The sequence below is a fragment of the Microtus ochrogaster genome, linkage group LG4 (genome assembly GCF_000317375.1).
Source record: "Microtus ochrogaster isolate Prairie Vole_2 linkage group LG4, MicOch1.0, whole genome shotgun sequence".
Classification (NCBI taxonomy): domain Eukaryota; kingdom Metazoa; phylum Chordata; class Mammalia; order Rodentia; family Cricetidae; genus Microtus; species Microtus ochrogaster.
This window is the reverse complement of record NC_022030.1, coordinates 56025258-56030966: the sequence shown is the minus strand read 5'-3', so window position 1 is coordinate 56030966 and position 5709 is coordinate 56025258. Positions and strand designations below refer to the sequence as shown.

The 5709-nt window shown below is 44.9% G+C and overlaps 1 protein-coding gene across 3 annotated transcripts in view; it reads right to left on the bottom strand.

The window, feature by feature from the left end:
• Nhej1 (non-homologous end joining factor 1) overlaps window positions 1-5709 on the bottom strand; it is a 103785-nt gene that overhangs the window by 2648 nt on the left and 95428 nt on the right. The gene's annotated exons all lie outside the window — the stretch shown is intronic.

Here is a 5709-nt window from a genome sequence, read left to right as displayed (position 1 = left end):
TTTGGATTTCCCGCCTAGCTTTACTCTGCTAAGTCATTGGCCAAAACAGCTTTATTGATCAATCAATAAAAGCAACACATACACAGAGGAACACTCTACATCATTTGGAAAGTACAGTGGGCAGAACTTTGGAGACCCACCTGCCATCTTATATTTTGGACCTGCAATCCAACTGAGCTTACTACTCCTCATGCCCCTCAGTGGGGTGATACTTCTCCCAAGGGGGTGAGAAGTTTTTTGAGGAGTAAAAAAAGTTCCTCTTTTATAGTACCTTAACATAAAGACACATATAGCACATAGATGTTATTGTTGTAAGGAGGGGGCCACTTGTTTGTTTCCCAGCTGCCCAGAAATAATCACACAGAAACTGTATTAATTAAAACACTGCTTGGCCCATTAGCTCTAGCGTCTTATTGGCTAACTCTTACATATTAATTTAACCCATCCCCATTAATCTGTGTATCGCCACATGGCTGTGGCTTACTGGGTAAAGTTCCACCCAGCTCCAGAAAGGCTACGTGGCTTCTTAGTCCACTTCCTTTCTCCCAGCATTCAGCTTAGTTTTCCCCGCCTAGCTCTGTTCCCCTATAGCTCTGCTATAGGCCTAAAACAGTTCCTTTGTTTATCAATGGTAATCACAGCACACAGAGGGAAATCCCACATCATGTTATCATTTTTTAAATTTATTTTTATTAAGCTCTACATTTTTCTCTGCTCCCCTCCCTGCCTCTCTCCTCCTCTTCAACCCTCTCCCATGGTCCCCATGCTCCCAATTTACTCAGGAGATCTTGTCTTTTTCTACTTCCCATAGATGCTATCTTTGCATTCATTTGCTTATGCATATACACAAGCACACACGCAGAGGTCAGAAGACAAGACAACGTGTGGGGGTGGCTCTCTCCTTCCGTCACATGACCTCTGGGACGGAACTCAGGTCATGAGACTTCACAGTCAGTGCCTTTATCTACTAAGTCATCTTACAGGCTCCACACATAGATTCTGGTAAATCTGTGGAAGTATAATTTCCTGAGAGGGGTGATTAGGAAAAGTTGAAAGATTCCTTAAGGAGATGATAACAACATGAGAGCTGAGATCTGCTGTAATTGCATTACCACAGCTACGCACTTGCCTAATTCTCTCTTCAGCTAAACTGAACTGAAAATAGGACTGAAGACAGAACTAATGCACTAACAGTGTGATGAGAGTGTGGCCTCTGGTCTCGAATCTAGCTGTGCTTCAGTCCTGGAATGGGTCCAGAAAGTACTTTGTCTGTCCCTATGCATGCCAACAATGATGGGTCCCAGGCAAACTGAGAAGGTCCAGAAGAGTAGTTAGGCGGAAAGCTTTTGTGAGAAGTAACCTTAAATTCCTCAGCCTGAACATAATAGCTCATGTCAAACACCTTTCCTGTGCTATAAGAACTTTTTCTTTATGGTGCCGGGCACTGAACCCAAGGCTTCACATATGCTAGGTGATGTTCTACCACTGAAGCTACAGCCTCAGCCTGACATCATTTCTGAAGCCCACTGTGGGGGAAAGAACGAAACAGAATTTGTGGGAAGCAGTGGAGTGGGTACGGGATCACTGGGGTTATAGTTAGCCTCCTTGAGTGGGACAGAGGTTAAGAATCTGCTGATCCACAGGGGATAAAAACATTTCATCTTATGGCAGCCTCACCTCCATGAAGAGAGCCTCAGGCTTGGACTTTCTTTCGCCTTACTGCAATATAACCCAGGTTTCAATAAGACTTGGACTTTCACTGTAACCACGGACAACAAATCAGGGAGCCTAGAGTCTAAACTTTGCCTCCAGCAGTAATCCCAGTGATTATCATACAAGCCATCTTCAGCAACACTCCCTGAGGAGTGACCTGAAACCGAAGGCAAAGCAGCAGACCACAGCGCCTCTACTCCACCTCTCGACTAGACTCAACTCTCTAATCCTTAGGCTACCTCTCCCAAAAGATAGCCATCTACTAGATGGGCAGCAGACCCTGGCAGCAGAGAGAACAAGAGGTGCTCTCCTTCCTTCAGTGTCTGGGTTCTTTGTTCAAGGAATGTGTCTCTTCTTGGGTCATTCCCATATGATTTATTGTGCACAGTCTTCACAAACAGGCTTGGCAGATACAGGCAGCCCGTGGTCACTGACTGATGCCCTTTCTATGGAAGGAAACAGACTCATTTTCTAGGCTGACAGTTATGCAGCTTGTGTCTTTAACCCATAAATGAAGTGCTACAAGTAAGAGCCATTCAAGCATTGGCTACCCTGGGCCTAAATCCAAGTCTAGAACCTAACCTTGGTCCATCCTCTCTTCTCCCTTTCAGAGAGATGTGGTCCTGCAGTTGCCAGTGGTTACCCTCTCGCACCTCTAGCCTCAGGAAAGCACTAGCAGAACCATCCATGACATTTACTAAATGCCCACTGGTGCATTGCTCTAAGTATTTTAAATATTTACCCAATTTTTAAATCTTCTTCATTACCATTTTTCTGTCACCTAGAAGAGCTTCTCACCTGCTGGGAGCTCAACTGTTTGTGAATGAATGGACATGGGAGGCACTAGTATGACCCCATTTGACTAAGACAGTCAGCCACAACTAGTAAGCAGAAGAACAGAGTGGAGTTATAGGCAGTCTGTCTTCGGGATATAAACAAAAACCACTACTTACTTACTTCTCTGAATGGCAGATTTAGTCAAAATGGAAACCAAGACTTTATCAGGATCACAATCCACAATCTCTTACATCATAGTTTATCTGTTATCACTAAGGTGACAAAAAAAAAGAACAGATAAAAAAGAAGCGACTAAATGTGGGAAGTAAAAGCAGCAACTGGTACAGACTGGAGCCCTTAAGGCTGGGCCACCATAGCCTATTTACAGTGGCTCTCTGGCATGACTGAGTCCCTGGGCATCCTCTCAGAATAGCCAGAAGAGAGTTATGTGGCCACCTGAGTTAGGAAAGGAGCAACATTAGCTCCCAGGACAGGACAATGGTAGGGGCGAGGTGGGGCAGGCCACAGAGATCAAAGCGAGAATGCTGGAGTTGGAACTAAGCAAAGTAAATAGTGTCTCCTTCTGAAAGTATGCTAGCCAGGAGCACAGTGTACCAGCATAGAGCGGGTCACTGCCCAGAATGGCAGGGCAAGAAGAGTCAGGTGAGCCTACTGCATTACCCGTCCATCTGATTAGCCCAGAGACAATTCAAGCCAGGGGAAAAGTGACTGGGATTATAGATAGCAGGCAGGCATTGCAGGAGGAGGTGCAGGGGATGGACACCTCAGTCTTCCCTCCTCAGAGCAGATCTGAGTCAACAACACAGCCAAAAATAAAAGTCCTACCTTTGAGATTCACATTTGCATGTGTGTGACAGGCAGATATTTTTATTTGGTTTTGTGTTTCAAGTAATATGTAGTAACAGACTTATAAATCAGTGGTGACAGGAACTCAGAGTCCTGAAAAAAAAAGCCTCAGAAGACCCTAAGAGAGACATTCATGGATCTAATCTACATGGGAAGTAGAAAAAGACAAGCTCTCCTGAGTAAATTGGGAGTATGGGACCATGGGAAAGGGTAGAAGGGAAGGGGAGCTGCAGGGAGGGGAGCAGAGAAAAATATAGCTCAATAAAATCAATTTAAAAATAGATAAATAAATATATAAATAAACAATTAAAAAAAAAACCTCAGAAGTGGTAACATCAAGGTGAGCTTTGAAAGGCAGACTGTGAGCATAGTGGAAATGTGTGAGGTGTGAAAGTGTGAAGAGATGGGTGTGTCGTGCAGAGTGCAACCAGAGAGCTAAGCTCAGGCCCACTGGATTGCAGCCCACTTTCTCTGAATCAGGGTCATGCCCATGGAGGCTTCCTTGTGCTTCATGGTTGGCTTTCTTATTTGACAGTGTTTGCAATAGCTTCCTTGGCGTCCAAGTAATACTGAGACAATGATGTGGACCCAACTTCCTCCAGGTTACACTTTTAGATTTTCTGTTACACTTATTTCAGCTCCTAGTCCTTCTTCATTATTGACTTTAATAGACACAGCACTGCATAACCTCATCATCCATTCATAATCCTCCCTTTGCCAATGTAAAACTTTACCAGCCACTGTATAACTCTTCCATCAGCCACTGCATAACCCTCCCATCAGCTACTGCATACTTCCCATCAGCCACTGCATAACCCTCCCATCAGCCACTGCATAACCTTCCATCACCAACAAGTGTTTACCCTCCTGAGATAGTTCACGAGGGCACTGACTCTGGTTTAAACCTTATCAGAAACTTTGGGAAAACCAAACTGACAGAACCTCCAGATTTCCTTTTCTTGTCCCTTGTTGCAGCCCATTTTGGGGCCCACTTTCTTTTGTGGTCTCTCCCACCTTCATCAAGTCCAAAACACATACCCAATGGTGAAGAAAGTCAAGGATTCCTAGAAGAATTTGTTGGCAAGATCCCAATGGGCATTTGCACCTGAGGTAAGTGGTCTGCTCCCCCATTCTTTCTTCTGAGATGATTCCCACGAATACTGCAGAGTCCCACGAAAGGTTCACACTAACACACAGCTCCCCCTGGATAAGTAGCTCTGTCTAAGGACAGATCTAGTAGATAGAAAGACAAGGAGAAACAAGCTAACAGAACCCTCCATACTCCTTTGGGTTGCTTCTGGCATTTGTCCCAGAAACTATCATAGTTCCAAGGCCCAGGGACTAACTCTCATCCTGTCACAGCCACCAAGATCAGGTCCCCAACATGTGCTTTCTCTAAAGGTAAGAAGTTCTCGCTGTCTCCCACAGAGCCCAGGCCTCTGACGGGGACTCTGGAGACACTCTCCACTAGCTTCCCTTAGAGACAAGTAACAGCATCAGGAAATTCTTCGAAGGCTTTATCTGTGAAAAGGATTGCCAAAATAACTAGATGGGAACGTGACAAATGATTTAGAAGATTCTAATGAGAAAGTGTCTTCAAGAAACATGACCCCACTACCAGCCTAGTCAAGTCTAAAAAATACTGACATCTATTAAGGCACTCAGACTGTGCAGGTGCTGCCCTCTTGAGGTTTATTTACACTCTAGAGAAGATCAACAACAAACACAGGGCTAATTTCATACTCTCAAGGGCTGGCAAGATGGCTCAGCGGGGTAAAGGCACTTGCCCCTGAGTCTAATGGCTTGAGTTCAATGCCCAGAACCTACATGGTAGGAGAGATGCACCTTCCACAAGTTGTCCTCTGACTTCCACATGGGTACCATGGCATAACTGTCACCCTAAATTCTCTCTCTCTCTCTCTCTCTCTCTCTCTCTCTCTCTCTCTCTCTCTCTCTCTCTCACACACACACACACACACTGATTTACTTTATTATTTGCGTGTGCGTGCGTGTATGTGTCTCTGTGTGTGTGTGTGTGTGTGCGTGCGTGTGTGTCCATGCCCCCAAAGGTTAGAAGAGGGTGTCAGATTCCCTTTAGGTGAGTTACAGGCAGTTGCTTGCAGCCAGCTGACATGGGTGCTGGGAACCCTTGTTCAATTCTCCGGAAGAGCAGCAAACTCTATTAAGTGCTGAGCCATCTCTCCAGCCCTATATAGTTTTAAATAGAGATCAAGGAAGGTGTCATGCAGTACATCTCAAAAAAAAAAAAAAAAAAAAAAACAAAAAAACCTCTACATGGATGCGAGAGAGTAAACCATGCGGTGGAGTTCTTTCCGGTTTTCCTGGAATGGT